Source organism: Oncorhynchus mykiss, chromosome 15 (assembly GCF_013265735.2).
Source record: "Oncorhynchus mykiss isolate Arlee chromosome 15, USDA_OmykA_1.1, whole genome shotgun sequence".
NCBI classification, from domain to species: domain Eukaryota; kingdom Metazoa; phylum Chordata; class Actinopteri; order Salmoniformes; family Salmonidae; genus Oncorhynchus; species Oncorhynchus mykiss.
In genome coordinates, this window is record NC_048579.1 from 39,864,482 (window position 1) to 39,883,551 (window position 19,070).

At 42.6% G+C, this 19,070-nt stretch overlaps 1 pseudogene across 1 annotated transcript in view; it reads right to left on the reverse strand.

The window, feature by feature from the left end:
- The window catches only part of LOC110490054, a 32,182-nt pseudogene extending 18,776 nt beyond the window's left edge, over positions 1-13,406 (reverse strand). Inside the window, exons 1-6 of the transcript XR_005036297.1 lie at positions 13,331-13,406; positions 13,120-13,213; positions 12,846-12,951; positions 5,333-5,406; positions 4,814-5,061; positions 825-890 (exon numbers count right to left, since the gene is read on the reverse strand). The product of XR_005036297.1 is annotated as an autophagy-related protein 16-1-like (transcript). The remainder of the gene's footprint in view (positions 1-824; positions 891-4,813; positions 5,062-5,332; positions 5,407-12,845; positions 12,952-13,119; positions 13,214-13,330) is intronic.
- Between the last annotated feature and the right edge of the window lie 5,664 nt (positions 13,407-19,070).

Sequence of the window (19,070 nt, forward strand, 5' to 3'; positions counted from 1 at the left end):
GACATTTGGAAGAATATATCTCTCACACCACCGTTCAAAAGTCTGGGGTCACTTAAAAATGTCCTTGTTTTTGAAAGATAAGATAATTTTGTCCATTAAAATAACATCAAATTGATCAGAAATACATTGTAGACATTGTTAATGTTGCAAATGACTAAACGTAATATAAAAAAGTAATTAAATACAAAAATATTGGTAGAAACAATATGCAGATTAACAAAGACTTCACTCAAGCCTTTCATATGGCAAGTTGTAGCTACTTCCATTGTTTAGATCTATCCAATTCTTATATCAACTGTGTAGGACTGGCTATAGGGGCCGTTTCTGGACAGGGTTTCACTAAGAACATGTTTGAGTCACACTCCCACCTGGGGGTGCGGCTGAGCGGCCGGTCGGGACAGGCCTCTCCAGTGCCCTTCCCAGAATCCTCAACTAGAACCTCGATGTCGTCTTCCCTGACGACAGGAAACCAGAAAAGTCAACCACTAACACTATGGGTGAGTCTCAATTGTATTTCCTTGATCCCTCACATCCTCTCATTACTACCCGTGCAGTGTAATAAAAATGTTAATATTCAAAATGCATAACATTTGATTAATACATTAATACATACATTAATACATTTGAGGTAGACTGATTAGATATTGTATGGAAAATGAAGGGGATGATTAAGATGCTTTGCAACAGAAAGCATTTGTTGCCATAGAAATGTACCTGACTAAATGGTTATCCCCAGTTGAGCTGACCAAGTCCTCTATCCTGCTTTGTATTATATCCCTCTGCTCAGAGTAGACTTCTGTGGTTCTATGGTAAACTGTACTTACGCGGCCATGGGCAGTGGCTCCTTCGCAGCATCTGCGAGCTCCTTCTGAAGCTTGGCTCGTCTCCGCCTGGAATGAAAAGCAATTTGTATTTTTTTTACAAAAATTGCTGGATTGCACAACAACCTAACAGTTATTTGGAAGGTTTTATTTAAACTGAAGATGACTTGGTCGTTTGCCAACTTTAGTTGAATCCATTGATTGCTAGTTGCTCTAGATAAGAGCATTTGAGTCATGATTAAAATACAAAAAAGTACTATAATTGCAGGACACTTGGGGGCACCTACATGATCGATCACTGAGCCACAACTGTGTCTCCAAGCCTTCTCAGCTCCAAGCCAGCCACCTGGTTGCTCCATATTTAACATTAATAGCACCAGAGGAGATGGATGCCATTTTACGGTCCCCTAACCAATTGTGCTATTGTGTGCTGTTTATCGTTATTTGTAACTTATTTTGTACATAATGTTTCTGCCACCGAAAATAGCTTCTTGATATCAGGACAGCGATTACTCATCTCATACCAGTATAAGTTCTCTCTTTAATGAGTCGGACACAAAGGAATAATTTCAGATTCCCGACAAGGCCCTCATCCCTGTCATTCGCAGGAGAAAGAGACGTCGAGGACGAAGGTCGGGGTGTCTTGTAAGGATCCAATGACGAGAGGGTAATCTACCTTTACCATCGGTCCTATTAGCCAACTTATAATTATTGGATAATAAAATAAACTACGATAACGTATCTCCTACCAACAGGACATTAAAAACTAATATCTTGTGTTTCACAGAGTCGTGGATGAACGACGACATGAATAACATACAGCTTGCAGGTTTTACGCTGTATTAGCAGGATAGAACAGCCGCCTCTAGTAATACAAGGGGTGGCGGTGTATGTATATTTGTAAACAGCACGTGAACAAAATCTATTAGTAAAGACTAGGTGTTGCTCGCCTGAAGTAGAATATCTAATGATAAGCTGTAGACCACACTATTTATCAAGAGAGTTTAAATCTATATTCATTGTAGCAGGAAAAAGCTCATCCAGAGGCGACGTGCAACCAGAAGAATAAAAAAAATAAAAATAAAACTCTAGATCACCGTTACGCCACACAGACGCGTACAAAAGCTCTCCCTCCATTTGGCAAACTCTATCCTCCCAATTCCTGCTTTCAAGCAAAAACTAAAGCAGAAAGCACCAGTGACTCAGTTAATACATTTTTTTTTTAAGTTGTCAGATGAAGCAGATGCTAAGCCACAGGACTGTTTTGCTAGCACAGACTGGAATATGTTCCGGGATTCTTCCGATGGCATTGAGGAGTACACCACATCAGTCACTGGCTTTATCAATAAGTGCATAGATGACATCGTCCCTACTGTGTCTGTACGTACAAACCCCAACCAAAAGCAATGGAATGTAGGCAACATCCGCACTGAGCAAAAGGGTTGAGTTCCCGCTTTTAAGGAGCGGGAATCTAACCCGGAAGCTAATAAGAAATCCTGCTATGCCCTCCGACAAACCATCAAACAGGCAAAGCATCAATACAGGACTAAGATTGAACCGTACTACACCGGCACCGACCCTCGTCGAATGTGGCAGGGCTTGCAAACTATTATAGACTACAAAGGGAAGCACAGCCAAGAGCTCCCTAGTGACACGAGCCTATCAGAAGAGTTAAGTGCCTTTTATCCTCGCTTCGAGGTAAGCAACACTGAAACATGCATGAGAGCGTCAGCTGTTCAGGACGACTGTGTGATAACGCTCTCCGTAGCCGATGTGAATAAGACCTTTAAACAGGTCAACATTTACAAGGCCACAGGGCTAGACGAATTACCAGGACGTGTACTCTGAGCATGTACTGACCAACTGACAAGTGTCTTCACTGACATTTTCAAACTCACCCTTTCTGAGTTTAATCCCAACATTTTTCAAGCAGACCACCATAGTCCCTGTGCCCAAGAACAATAAGGTAACCTGCCTAACTGAGTACAGACCCATAGCACTCACATCTGTAGCCATGAAGTGCTTTGAAAGGCTGGTCATGGCTCACATCAACACCATTATCCCAGAAACCCTAGACCCACTAGAATTTGCAACCACACCAACAGATCCACAGATGCAATCTGTATTGCACTCAACACGGGCCTTTCCCAGGACTCCTGGGTGGCGCAGTGGTCTAAGGCCACCAGAGATTCTGTGTTCGAGCCCAGGCTCTATCGCAGCCGGGAGGCCCATGAGGCGGCGCACAATTGTCCCAGCGTCGTCTGGGTTAGGGAGGGTTTGGCCGGCAGGGATATCCTTGTCTCATCACGCACTGCGACTCCTGTGGCGGCCCGGGCGCAGTGCACGCTGACCAGGTCACCAGGTGCACAGTGTTTCCTGTGACACATTGGTTCGGCTGGCTTCCGGGTTAGATGTGCATTGTGTCAAGAAGCAGTGCGGCTTGGTTGGGTTGTGCTTCGGAGGATGCATGGCTCTCGACATTCGCCTCTCCCGAGTCCATACGGGAGTTGCAGTGATGAGACAAGACTGTAAATACTACCAATTGGATACCACGAAATTGGGGGGTAAAAAAAATCATTTAAAAATGAAAACTGGCCTTTCCCACCTGCACAAAAGGAACACTTGTGAGAATGTTATTAAAATCGACTACAGCTCAGTGTTCAACACCATAGTGCCCTCAAAGCTCATCACTAAGCTAAGGACCCTGGGATGAAACACCTCCCTCTGCACCTGGATCCTGGACTTCCTGACAGGCCACCCCCAGGTGGTTAGGGTAGGCAACACCACATCTGCCACACATCCTCAACATGGTGACCACACCATCATTGAGTTTGCCAATAACAACAGTGGTAGGCCTGATTACCAACAACGATGAGACAGCCTATAGGGAGGTCAGAGACCTTACCGTGTGGTGCAAGGATAACCTCTCCCTCAATGTGATTAAGACAAAGGAGATGAACATGGACTACAGGAAAAGGAGTACTGAGCACACCTCCATTTTCATCGACAGGCTGTCGTGGAACAGGTTGAGAGCTTCAAGTTCCTTGATGTCCACATCAACAAACTATCATGGTCCAAACACCAAGAGAGTCGTAAAGAGGACACGACAAAGCCTATTCCCCCTCAGGAGACTGAAAGGATTTGGCATGGGTCCTCAGATCCTCAAAAGGTTCTATAGCTGCACAATCGAAAGCATCCTGGCTGGTTGCATCCCTGCCTGGTATGGCAACTGCTCAGCCGCCGACCGCAAGGCACTACTGTGCGTACGGCCCAGTACATCACCGGGGCCAAGTTTCCTGTCATCCAGGACCTCTATATACCAGGCAGTGTCAGAGCATACACCCTAGTCATAGACTGTTCTCCCTGCTACCGCACGGCAAGCAGTACCGGAGCGCTAAGTCTAGGTCCAGAATGCTTCAGAATGAAGCCATAAGACTCCTGAACATCTAATCAAATGGCTACCCAGACTAATTGCATTGCTCCCCACTTTTACACTGCTGCGACTTTGTTTATTATCTACGCATAGTCACTTTACCTCTACCTACATGTACATATTACCTCGACTAACCAGTGCCTCCACACATTGTCTCTCTACAGGTAGCGTTTGTTTATAGCCTCTTATCTTACTGCTGCTACTGTGATGAGGGCCGTAAGATATGATACAACTAGAGCCGAGTCAAGCCGTGTCGCCCTGGTTGGCTCACTTGTAGGGTTCACGCTACAAGTATCAAGATACTAAGAGATTTTTCCCTTGCAAAAAACAAACAAACACGAAGCATACTAAACTATATGGTCCTTTGAAATCCCGCTTTATGTAAAATAACGAGTGCTAAAACTTAGAATAAATAAATGTGACTCAGTGACAACATAAGGCTGTTTCCAACATTATTAAGGCAGTTTTACTCAAGAAATTGAATCCGCTTCATATTTTGTTTCCATGTCATGAAACTTCCTGGTATCGTGATTGCCGGTACAATGACAACCCTACTCACTTGCAGTCTCATTTTCTGCATTGAGTTTGTTGGCCTCTTGGGATTTCTCAGCCATCCAGAGAGACACCAGCTCCTGGTTGTCATTGGTGGTGCGCCACAGCTTCTCCTCCAGGGCACCGAAGGTGATCGGAGGGGCGTCGTACTCGTCCTTCAGCGTCTGGTTGGCCTGCTCCAGGTCCTGTAGCTGGCCACGCAGCTCCCGGCACTCACCCTTCAGCTCTGTGATCGGTCGCTGGTACTCCTGCATCCTGGCAGATGCGTTTGGCAGAAAAATGTATTAATATCGGTGAGAAAAAGGAGGACTGCTGATTTGGGCTGGGTCAATTGCAATGTGTATCAATGTCATGTATATAAGATGGTCAAAAATCCTTGATTCATCAGGAAGAAATCACCCCTCTGGATCATGGAAATGAGGCAATGACATCAGTAGGCAACAATACTGCAAATGTCTGGAGTTTTGAAACATGCAAAAGGACCAATCAATCACACAGACTCATAACAGGTAGAGAGTAGACTCACTTGGCTTCATTGCTCTTAATCTCCTTGTCCTTCTGCTGAATCTGGTGGTACAGCTCAATCACACTCTGGGCCAGCTACATGAGAGCAAGAGCGAAAGAAAGACATTGTCAAAACATCCACAACTGAGGGTAAGTTGGTTGGTTACAAACCAACCAAAGGTAAAAAACTAAATGGAGAAACATGTTTTTTCTCCAAACCTTGCTCCAGCTAACCTAGTCCCAAACATTAAGACATTTGGTTCGAATTAAGTAGTTAACCAACCATAGTATATGCTATAAATATCTTATCCAAAAGTCATATTTGAGGAACAAGCTAATGCTCAAATTTCACCCTTTTGATTATGACCCATGATCATGAGTAATCCTTTATTTTCAGCCATCAGTCACCGCATCTTTGGGGAGAGAGCAGAGGTCTTGTGAGTGATAAGGCAATGAGGCCAATGAGAAACTCAGACTGATTCTTATTCTCTGTCCAGCACCGATAAAAAAAAAAGTGCTTTGAACAAGATCCTTTCTGACATTGAAAAGCTAGATTTGTTCATAAAATATAAATACAATTTCAACTTCAGTTTCTTGGTCAAGTTAATGTGCTGGTTTGAATTAAGCTGTTCATCTAACCAAATCCCAAGATACTTATAGGAGGTGACCCTATCAATTTGCTGCCCTTTTAAAGTTAAAATCTGCAAGTGACTCCATCCGTCTACTTTCAGAGAAAAGAAAATGCATATTAAAAACATGTCAAGCAGTTTATTCTTGACATCTAAATTCAATGGATGGGACTGACAACTTCAGCAGAAGACCAGAGTTTGTGTTAGCATTCATGGTTTTCCATAATTTCCTTGGTTTATTGAGGTTTGCCTTGGTTGATTCGTAATAGAAGCTAGATTTGCATTTCTGTTTTAACAAGGTGCATTCATTTCTCAGTACCCTGAATAACTGCCAGTCGGCCTTGGAATTACCCTGTCTGGCTTTGGCCCATTGTGCGTTTTGTTTATGGATCAAATCAGATAATTATCCTGTAAACTAGGGATTGTCTGTCTCTACTTTTTACCTAGTACTTTTTGAGAGGGGCGTGTTAATCACAGATAGTAGAAAACGTGAAATGAAAATAGTGCTACCGCAATGTCTGGAATAAGCGCGATCCTATCCCAGTTGCATGCATAAAGTTCACGCAGGAATGCCTGCTAACAGAACTGTGTAAAGTTTCAATTGACTATGACCCGAGGGAGCACCTCAGCATTTTAGTGTCTAAAGCAAGCAACTGCACAATGATCATTTAAATCAAGTTTACAGCGTTCAATAACTGCAGTTTCAATGCTAAATTTGAAAGATAAAAGCTATCATGAGACAAGGTAGGGTTTGGCAGTATCACTGGGGTATGGAGATAAGATTGTTTTGATAGACTACGCAATGAGCCATAACCCATGTTGGCAGCAATTAAAACCATATGTAGAGAAACACCCATTTAAACCATTGAATCAAACAATTCAAAAAATGTTCAGCTGTAACCTACAGGTCTAGTAGTCAGAGGCCATGTGTGTGCCCGAGCATTGCTGCCTTAGAACGGCAGCACATTCAACAGTCGCTGCAGTAATGTGCTGACAGGGATTTCAACCAGTGTGTGGATCTGGTAAAATGCGTCCAGTCGCCTTGCAGTTGGCTACTGCAGAGTGGGGTAGATGCGGGCCATGTAGACCGGCAAATCACGTTATGTCAGCTCAGATTCCGACCTCCATCACACAGCACAGGAAGGCAGGAGAGGAGTCAGAGGACTCCGGTAGATTGGCGGAACACATGAAAAGCCTGACTGTCGAGGAGTATCCAAGGCTATTCGGCTCTACATGTCTAGACAGTCACAGTGCAGATGTATCCTCACTCGGCTATCAGGGAGGGCAACACACCGGCACAAATCTGGTAGAAAACAGCAGATGTCACTACTTGGTTTACTAGCGATTTTAACACTTTGATCCTGTAGGATTTTGCCTGTTAAAATGACAACTCCCACAGCCAATAACAGTTTTGCTAAGTAATAAAAACTTGTTAGACTTGAAACAAAAAAATGGACAAAACGCTCAGCATAAATGCCCTGCCGTCATCTTGAACGGATGTTGGCGTACAGCCTACATAGCTGTAGGCCTACATGCGAATATTGCAATTTGCGAGAAAACACTTGTCGGCGGTTTCATGGACAGAGATTCAACATTTAGATAAAGCAGAGATCTAAAGATGCAACCACTATCATGGGATGCTAATATAACTAGGAAAATGCCTTTGAATGCTACAACATTTTAAAAAGTTGATTTGAAAATCCAATTGAACAGGAGAGCGCATATGAGGACAACTTTATAAAATAATTGCCTCCACATTTCTACGGTGGGATTTTGGCTAGGCTACTTTGAAACAAGAAAATAAATAAACATCCAGCTTTCAAACATGGAACAGGAAAAATATAGCGATAATGTTAAATGGAAAGGTTTCCCAAAAATCTTAAAATGTTAAGTAGCCTACGCCTACTAGGGTTGGGCGGTATCCAGATTTTCATACCATACCAGGGTACACAGTATTACCGGGAGCGCACACAAGGGGAGCCATTTCTATCTGACACACAAAACAACTTGAGCAACAGGGATCTTGAACTAGGAGGGGATTGAATGTCTCTGCAGTACCAAGAAGCTTGATAATGAAATCTAGCCAAACGAGAAGGATGTAATGACACATTTGAGATTTCTTATAGTTATACAGTCAGTTAAGAAAGGCTAGCTTTTTCAAACAGAAATTTGCACCCTGCAGCACAAATTCCAAAAGGTTTCGGGAACACTAAAGTTCATGGAGAATAAGAGCACCTCCTCCCAGCTGCCCACTGCACTGAGACTAGGAAACACTCACCACTGATAAATCGAGAATTTCAATAAGTATCTCTACGGCTGGCTATGTTTTACACCTGGCTACCCCAACCAACAGCTTCGCACCCCTCGCAGCAACTGGCCCACGTCCCCCTGCTTCTCCTTCACCCAAATGCAGACAGCGGATGTCTGAATGAAAGAGCTGCAAAATCTGGATCCCAACCAATCAGCTGGGCTCTTTCTAAAATTATCCGCCGCCATTGTTGCAACCTATTACTTGTCTGTTCAACCGCTTTCGTATCGTCTGAGATTCCTTAAGATTGGAAAGCTGCCGCGGTCATCCACCTTGTCAAAGGGGGAGACACTCTAGACCCAAACTGCTACTGCTATATCCTTTCTAAAGTCTTCAAAAGCCAAGTGAACAAACATATCACCGACCATCTCGAATCCCACCGTACCTTCTCCGCTCTGCAATCTGGTTTCCGAGCTGGTCACGGGTGCACCTCAGGCACGCTCTAGGTCCTAAACGATATAACCGCCATCAAAAAGATACATTACTGTGCAGCCGTATTCATCACCCTGGCCAAGGCTTTCGACTGTCAATCACCACATTCTTATCGGCAGACTCAACAGCCTTGGTTTCTCAAATGACTACCTCGCCTGGTTCACCAACTACTTCTCTGATAGAGCTCAGTGTGTCAAATCGGAGGGCGCAGACGACACCATTCTGTATACTTCTGGCCCTTCTTTGGACATGCCATACAACACTCCTTCCGTGGCCTCCAACTGCTTTTAAATGCTAGTAAAACGAAACGCATGCTCTTCAAATCGATCGCTGCCCACACCCACCAGCCCGATTAGCATTACTACTCTGGGCAGTTCGGACTTGTGGACTATAAAATATTTGGACTATGAAGCTATAAATACCTTGGTGTCTGGTTAGACTGTAAACTCTCCTTCCAGACTCACATTAAGCATCTCCAACCCAAAATAAAATCTAGAATCGGCTTCTTATTTCGCAACAAAGCCTAAATCACTCATGCTGCCAAACATACCCTCGTAAAACTGATTATCCTACCAATCTAACTTCTGCAATGTAATTTACAAAATAGCCTCCAACACTCTACTCAGCAAATTGGATGTAGTCTATCACAGTGCCATCCGTTGTCACCAAAATGAGCTGAAAAACAAGACCAACAAATCTGTTCACATTCCTGTGAGTGAGCATTTCTCCTCTGCCAAGATATGCCATACCTGTCAGGTGGATGGGTTATCAAGAAGCTTATTAATCAGCATGATCATTATGCAGGTGAACCTTGTGCTGGGGACAAAAGGCCACTAAATGTGCAGTTGTCACAACAATGCCATAGATGTCGCAAGTTGCGGGAGCATGCCATGCTGACTGCAGGAACGTCCAAAAGAAATGTTGCCAGATACTTTAATGTTCATTTCTCTAACAGAAGCAGTTGTTTTAGAGAATTTGGCAGTTTGTACAACCTGCATCACAACCGCAGACCACGTGTAACCACGCCAACCCACAACCTCCACCACCTGCAGGATTGTCTGAGACCAACCACCCAGACAGCTGATGAAACTGGGTTTGCACCGATATGACATTTTTGGCTGATACTGATATTTTCCTTGCCAAAACACCCGATACAAATAACCAATTTTAAAAATTTTAGCAGCCTTTTAAGCATTCTAGTACAGTTAAATAGTTGAAATTTTGTTGGCATTTACATATGTCCCTATTACAAGGAAAACCTCTCACTTACCTGCTGTGCTTTTTCGTTGTTCATTTGTTTCATTCTCAACCAGGATTTCATCATACATGTCAAACAGTGAGGTTTCAGCTGTCAGTCCGTGGGTCCTCATCCTCGGTGTGTACTGTCACTGTCCGTTTCCATCTCGTCCAGCTGTGTCGAACATTTCACGTAAACCCTGTTTGTCTGCATCGAAGTAGCGGTTCTTGTACCTAGCATTGAGGCGACACAATTAAGAAGCTCAGAGAGAATGCCACCGAATCGCTTGTTCACGGCCTCTTGTAGAGTACTTTTGCAAGTTAACTGCAGACTGACTGTGGGGTTTTGTTGAGCAGGTGTTTCAATGCCATGACAGAGGGTATCATGTCTGCTGCAGACGCAGTTGAGGTTATTTCTCGAGTCCGTTGTTCGAATGGAGCTAGGAGTGTTTCTTTCCAACATGTTCTCATGCCATTTGAAATTGCAGCAGCGGTATGAGAACCAGCACATTATTGAGCATGCAATACGGCTTCCCTCAGTACGAAATCCTCGTTGACCCACTGTGCTGTCAGACTCTGCATGCGCATGGTGCTGACATCGCTGGTCCAAAGGTCAGTCGTGAAGCTAATAGCAGTGACGACCATCCATGAACTACTTGCTTTGGGCCTTTCAACAATACTGTGCAACTCTGGTTGGGCAACATCTGAAAAATAGCACCTTCTTGGTAGTGTGTACCAGGGCTCGAGGTGATCAACCAGTCGGCAGAAGTCGACATCATCCACCACAGAGAGCGGTTGATTGTCAAGGGCAATGAATTCCATTTTCTTAGCGTTTATGGATTTCGCCTTCGAGTTGAGTCTCAAATGGAAGTGCGCCTAATTTTTTTTCTGCTTTTGTTCTAAGTCGCTGAACGTCTGGGGATGATGGACTTTCAAATGAGCAATTATGTTTGTAGTATTGAAAGACTTCACCTTCTCCCCTCTGGAAATAATAGCAGCACAAACTTTGCATATGGCTATTTTGTTATCTTCCTTTGAAACTTCAAAATAGATCGTTATATTGGTATGCACGGCATCTTTTTTTATATACCCCATTTCTGCGCCAATTTTGTGATATCCAATTGGTAGAGGCACAGCCTTGAAAAGGAGTGGGACAACATTCTACAGCCTAATAAACTCTATGCGAAAAAGATGTGTGGCTCTGCATGAAGCAAATGGAGGTCACACCAGATACTGACTGGTTCTGAGCCATGGCAACTTTTTTTAAAGGTATGATTTCCTTATGCGAACTGTAATTTAGTAAAAACATAATTGTTGCATGTTGCATTTCTATTTTTGTTCAGTGTATAAAGTGGTTTGTTCATTTAAACCGTTCTATTTTTGCCTCTGATTCAGGCTGTTTCAAACCCCAACAACAAAAATAATCAATGACTTTGCTTTGAAATTACAATTATATTTTTAGGTTAACGAACAATAACATTTTAGATTTTTGTATAACTCCTTAGAATAGCACACGATTACGTCCGATGGTTTTATATGCTTTAGAATGACACTTATGATTTTGGCAGGATAGTTCTTGGATGGAACATTTGCAAAATACCGGGATAATGTTAGACCTAGGATCACTAGGAGGCTAACTGAAGCAAACAGGCCGAAACGGGGAGGAACCTAGCTGAAGCAAGTTACGCTAAGGTTTCCACTAATGAATACATGTTAATACTTGAGAGGTAACCAAGGGACCTTTATAGCAGGGTGTCAAACTCTTTCCATGGAGGGCCTAGTGTCTTCTGGTTTTTACCTTTCCATTACGACCTAGACAAACCTGAAGACACTCGACCCTCCGTAGAATGAGTTTGACATGTGCTTTACAGCGATGATGTCTGGTTGTTGTGCCCAAATGGCTGAGTTTGCACCTCCCTCACTAAAGTTGTGGTTTCTCCGTTGAATCAAAGACTTCATAGCCATGTCCCCTCTAGTCAGGGACTGATTACTTATCAGTTAGAGAACAGAAAACCATCAGTACTTCGGACCTCCAGCCTAGCATTTGAATTCCCCCCCCCCCCCCCTCCCTCCTGCACTAGTGTGCATGAGGAAACCACCTGGAAAAGGGTTGTCTGAAAAAGTTTCTGGGGGTCAAATCATTACATTGTCCTTGTTCATGTCCTCCTAGGCATGGTTGGCATGGTTCAAATTAAAACCGAGATGACTGCTTTAACATATTGTAGGCTATAGGCCCATTTCAATCATTAAAATACATTTCATGTTCAATGAACTGAGTTATATTTTGCTACGGTCTGTAATTTGTCTCAATATATAACATGTGCAATGTGCCTAATCTTGAACTACTGCATTATAGGGTAAGCATTATAGTAAACCGCCTCAATATGCAGTCATAGGCGATATCTTTCTTGGAGCTGATCCGTTGTCACCATTGTGGATTAATAAAATATTTGAATGGAGAAAGCTGATCCGAGAGCAGCGTTCCCTTTCGTTCCTACCAGTATGGACACACCTCAAAGATGCACTTCGCAAAAATTCTCTGCGTGGTGTTTTGGGAAACGGATGTTACATCTTCGCCCCTTGTCTTAAAGATGCATCGCTAAAACACCTGAAGCCTAAGTTCCATTGCTATCGGGAAACCGGGCCCAGTCTGTTTTGAGAGGAAATGAGGAAGTAAGGATTTGACAGCGAGGAACATTGTCAGACACGGGCCAAGGGGTGCCCCAATCCTCCTCCCAGAGAGCTACCCTCCAGATTTCGCCCCAGCCCTAATCTAGCACGCACAATTCTACTAATTAGCTGCTCCCCAGAAAGTAAATTGGCTGAATCAGCTGTGCTAGTTCAGGGTCAGAGTGAAAGCCTACAGTGTAGTTCTCCAGAGGAAGGTTTGGCCTGGACTTTGGACAGGCAGGTATAATAAACAGGCTAACCTCTCCCCGTTTCTTATGAAGCTCTGTCAGCACCCCCTAGTGCCTGATTCGCATCTGGGCCATCTCCTGCTGTAAGGTGTCGCTGCGACTTGAGTCCACCCCCGGGCTGAGGAACCAAACACAGATGCTTAGCCAAGTTAGTACTATCCGGTATCCTTGGGACATCCCTACCCTTACTTTAAACCTTACCTTAACAGTTTAATCTTCAACAGGGTGACAGTCGTCCCAAGGATTCCGTTTAGAATTTTTCACAAGCAAGGTATTTCTGGCCTACCTGCCATCATGTCTGTTCTGAAAGTCATATTTATCCAACTGGTATCTCTCTGAAAGGACAGCCTGTAGATTGGACTTCTCCAGGAGATGGTTATCTGATAACACCACAAATATGTCCTTCAAACACTTTCTGGGAAACTGCACAGGCAGCAGAAACAAAAACCAGTCAATAAACAGCATCTTGAACACGGAGACATGGTATGGGCACTAACATTGGTGGATGATCTCCTCGAAGGCCTGCCGCTGCACACGGTCCCTCTGCTTCAGCTGCTCTGCGACGCTCTGCCATCACCACCTGCACACACACCCACCCACCAAGAAGTCAATACATCCATCACGCCCAGCCTCATGAACCCATTTCAAGACAAATGACTGGTAAAAGCATCTAAGCACACCACAGCTTCCAATAATGTATCAAGTAAAGCCAAGTCTAATAAGAATAAATGGGCAAGGTGAGTATTGCTGCTTTATCCTTGTTAGAATACATCCATGTTCCATTTTATTCTGTAATATTCCAAAATACCATATTTTAGGTGGAATATCAATATTCTGAAAAAAGTCAAACGGGGAATAGAGACAGAGCGGAAGGGGCGAGCGATAGGGTTTACTACGCCCAAAATCGGTCCACAAAAATAAGACCACGAAGTGAGGAATTTTTGTTGAGGTCAATTGGCTACAATGGTCCCACCTGATCTCACTTCCCATCTTTGAGGAAATCTATATCCATTGTTAAAGCGGCCACTCGCCCATCTTGCCAATATAATATTTGCTATAGTTAGCTATATGACCAAAGTCGAAGGTTGAATTCAAAGCCTGTATCTCAACCACAAATGGCTTTGGTTGGTCTAAAGGCAAAAACATTTTAGCTGTCACATGCGTCGTCAACAACAGGTGTACACTAACAGTAAAATGCTTACTTACGGGTCCTTTTCCAACAATGCAGAGTTAATAATAAATATAGAAAACAAAATAGTGACAAGGAATACATACACAGTGAATAACAATAGAGTAAATAACATGGGGGTACCAGTACAAAGTCGATGTGCAGGGTAGGTGGTAATTGAGGTAACTATGTACATATAGGTAGTGCTAAAGTGACTACAAATACACCATCAAAAAAATCCTAATTAAGCTGTCAATGTTGCAGATTATGGTAGCCCTCCCTGGTCTAACTAGGCTCATGCTAGCAAACTAACGTGAACTATCTAACATTAAGCAACACATGCCAGCTAACTAAAAATATTAAAGTTACTTTGTAGTTAGTGTTTTCTAGCTAACGTTGGAATAAAGTTGTTTGTACGTTACAGTACGTCTATAGCACGACAAGATAGCTAGAAGTCTATCTGCTAAAGCTAACGTTAGGTAGCTGTTTTCAAACACAAAGTCATTAGTTAGGCTGGTAACTAGCAACAAGAGGAATGGACAATATTAGTAACTAGCTACTTACAAATCCACTCAGATCCTGACATGCTGTAGTTTTCAACTGCCTAATTGTGTTAACTTGGCGTTAGTTGATGCTGTGAAAAAAGTTGATGAAAACCACAGTCAATAAGCAAATGGTAGCTAATCAGGGCAATCGATATTCGTCAGTCGAGACAAAAGCCCAAAATATTTAGGGAAAAAAACTTGAACCATCAACACACCATCTAAACGATTCTTCAGACACAAATGAACAGTTCCGTGTTTGCTGTATTGTTGTTTTTCAGTTTAGAATATCCCAAGGTTAACTGCCTATCTCGCTAACCAACTCCAGTCGGCCCAGCTTCAATTAACTTTACAACCATTTTGGCTTTCCTTCTTTTTAGAAAGCGTTCGAATACCCGTACTATTTGTAACGTAATTTGAGTATGTAGTATGGTTATTTTTCAAAGAATGGATAGGGTTAGTATGTCAAAAGTTCCCGGATGGCATACTACGTTCGCTAAATTACAAAGAAAACACACAGAGGAAACTATTTCCGTACTTCTAGGGCCCACAATGCAATTCTTCAGGAAATGGACGTGGCTTCGCAACATTTTCAGATTTGAAGAAAATGGCGTTAAATATGCAGCCGAAGTCCGACGATAGCGGATACAAATTAATTGCCTTAACTATGACAAATGTTAAGAAAATGTTGAGCAAAGTATTAAAGTAATGCATCTTCAAATGATTTACACTACACGTTATATTGGCAACGCTATCCTTACGAATCACATTGCATATCATTACAGCATAGGTACTACCGGTATGTTGGCTACTAATAAATTGAGCTTTCCATTATATCAACTAAAATATATATATATATATATATATATATATATATATATATATATATATATATATATATATATATATATATATATTTAACTAGGCAAGTCAGTTAAGAACAAAATCTTAATTTCAATGACGGCCTAGGAACAGTGGGTTAACTGCTTTGTTAAGGGGCAGAACAACAGATTTTTCCTTTGTCAGCTCAGGGATTCGATCTTGCCACCTTTCAGTTACTAGTCCAATGCTCCAACCACCAGGCTACCTATCTAACTATGCAACGTTTATTGACTTGATTATTCACGTCATTCATAGCTAAGTGGTATCATCGTTTTGCTTTCACAATGGACATAAATTCACTCTGGCTACCTACTCCGATTTTAGAGCACTCTCGTCTGTGTGCTAGAGTGCAGAATAATTGAGGAATTCACAAACGCTCAACACCTGTTTAATGGCGGGTGTCAGTAAACGTCGGCAAAAAAAGCATCATTAAATTGTTGCCAGTAGCACAATTACCAAAGCTCTGGATAACATGAAAACAGTCTAATCAGCTCTGCTATGGCGAGTGAAATGGTCAGAATGAGGTGTTTTCTCATTTGTGTCAAATAGCTAGCCAGTTAGCTTGTTTGCTTGACTGCAGTGCCATTGTGATGGTCAGAACCCTACCCTTCTGCCAGTGTGCGCTCTGAACACTCAGAGAGGGAAAACATTCAGAATTTACGAACTGACAATCTGAAAATGCTCTGAATTTAAAAGCACACTGGCATTCCAGATTGAATTTAAGAACACAAAAATGTCTTGGTAGCAAGAGGTTGCATATCAACTGAATCAACTTCCGGTAGACAGATGTAACACTAGTATGCTCAGCTGAAAGGATACCGTTCGTTTACAGAATACTAAAATGAACTAATATTATATGATATATATATATATATATATATATATATATATATATATAATATATATAATATGTAGTATGGGTATTCGAACACAGCTCCCGTTTGAATTTCCCGCCGGCTAGACGTTGTGTTGCGGACTGCACATTTTGGTAACAAAAAAAACAAGTATGTAGCTGAGTCACAAATATTTCACCGGATGTATAAATTTGCACTACCAAATCCACTGACCGGCAGTGGGAGAAGATCGAAAGAGATGTATTTTGTCATTCAGACAGTTTTCTCATCGATTAAGCATTTGATCACAATACCGTTTTTTGTTCCCAAAACTAGAATTTGCTATGATTGTCCAAGTTCTATAGACTTTACCCTTTGCCAAAGTTGTAAAAAATCGCAATTATTAAAAGGAGTGCAAAGGCAAATTGAGTTATTGCACACGCGCACTAGGATCTCGCTAGCTCGTGCTTGGCTCTGCCCACCTCCTGGCATGTTCTACCCAGTATGACTCATTTGTTCTAGTTGGAAAACGACAGACTTTGGTCTATCTTAATTTATTCATAAAAATCTTCGTCTGAGTCTGGTACTGGACTCGATGCAGAGGGTGTGTCAAAAGGGCTCTGCTATAGGTTAGACGCTCTTGATTGAAACCTATTTGTCTATGCCATTAAACGTTTTCCCATTGGTCAATTCCAGACCGTTCTCTACCTGATGTTCCGGAGACTACTGACAGCTGGTTGTTTTGTGCTAATATACTGAACAAAAATATAAATACAACATGTAAAGTGTTGGTTTCATGAGCTGAAATAGAAGATCCCAGAAATTGTCCATATGCCCCAAAAACCTTATTTCTCTCTAATTTTGTGCACAAATGTGTTTACATCCCTGTTCGTGAGCAGTTTTCCTTTACCAAGATAATCCATCCACCTGACAGGTGTGGCATATCAAGAAGCTGATTTAACAGGATTATCACTACACAGGTGCACCTTGTGCTGTGGATAACAAAAGGCCACTCTAAAATCTGCAGTTTTGTCATACAACACAATGCCACAAATGTCTACATTTTTGAGGGAGCGTGTAATTGGCATGCTGGCTGCAGGAATGTCCACCAGAGCTGTTTCCAGATAATTGAATGTTAATTTCTCTACCAAAAGTCACCTCCAACGTCGTTTTAGAGAATTTGGCAGTACGTCCAACCGGTCTCACAACCGCAGACCACATATAACCACGCCTCTCCAGGACCTCCACATCTGGCTTCTTCACCTGCAGGATCGTCTGAGGGGGAGTGGATGGGGTGCTGAGGAGAATTTCTGACTTGTAATAAAGCACTTTTGTGGGGAAAAACTAATTCTGAATATCTGGGCCTGGTTCCCCAGTGGGTGGGCCTGGCTCCAAAGTGGTTAATTAAGCCTATGCCCTCCCAGACCAACCAATGGCTGAGCCCTTGCCCAGTCATGTGAAATCCATAAATCAGGGCCTAATGAATTTATTTATATTGACTGATTTCCTCATATGAACTGTAACTCTGTAACTGGAATTGAGTTCAAGAAACACACATCTCAACATCAACTGTTCAGAGGAGACTGCGTTAATCGGGCCTTCATGGTCACATTGCTTCAAATAAACCACTATTAAAGGACACCAATAAGAGGTAGAGACTTGCTTGGACCAAGAAACATGAGGAATGGACATTAGACCAGTGTAAATCTGTCCTTTCGTCTGATGAGTCCAAATTTGAGATTTTTTGTTCCAACAGCCGTGTCTTTGTGAGATGCAGAGTAGGTAAACAGATGATCTTGTGTGGTTCCCACCATGAAGCATGAATAAGGAAGTGTGATGGTGCTTTGCTGGTGACACTGTCAGTGATTTATTTAGAATTCAAGGCACAGTTAACCAGCATGGCTACCACAGCATTCTGCAGCGATATGCCATCCCATCTGGGTTTTGCTTAGTGGGACTATTATTTGTTTTTCAACAGGACAATAACCCAACACACCTCCAGGCTGTGTAAGGGCTATTTGACCAAGAAGGAGAGTGATGGAGTGCTGCATTACATGACCTGGCCTCCACAATCCCCCGACCTCAACCCAATTGAGATGGTTTGGGACATGTTTTATTTCATAGTTTTGATGTCTTAAAAATTAAGAAAAACCATAGGAGTATGTGTCCAAACTTTTGACTGGTACTGTATATATAGTAGTAGTACACCTGAATAATACGTAGGATAGAATAGTATATGGACAGCAACAGTTAAATAGGATAGGCCTTGACTAAAATACAGTCTATACATATGAAGTGGGTAAAACAGTATGTAAACATGATTGAACTTACCAGTATTCTATGTCTATGTAAATAGGCAGCAGCCTCTAAGGTGCAGGGTTGAGTAACCGGGTGGTAACCGGCTAGTGACATTGACTAAAGTTTAGGGCAGGGTACTGGTTGGAGGCCGGTCTGATGGCCTTGAGATAGATAGATGTTTTTCAGTCTCTCTCAGTCCCAGCTTTGATGCACCTGTACTGACATCGCCTTCTGAATTTATTCTGCCTCGCTGTTGTGCCTTCACCACACTGTCTGTGTGGGTGGGTCATTTAAGATTTCAGTGATGTGTACACCAAGGAACTTGAAGCTTTCCACCTAGTCCACTGCGGCCCTGTCAATGTGGATGGGGGCGTGCTCCCTCTGCTGTTTCCTGAAGTCCACGATCAGCTCATTTGTTTTGTTGACATTGAGGGAGAGGGTATTACCTCTGTAAGCCCATCATGCACATTCAGAGTTTAGCAGCACTCAGTCCACTCTTGTTATAGTGTCATGA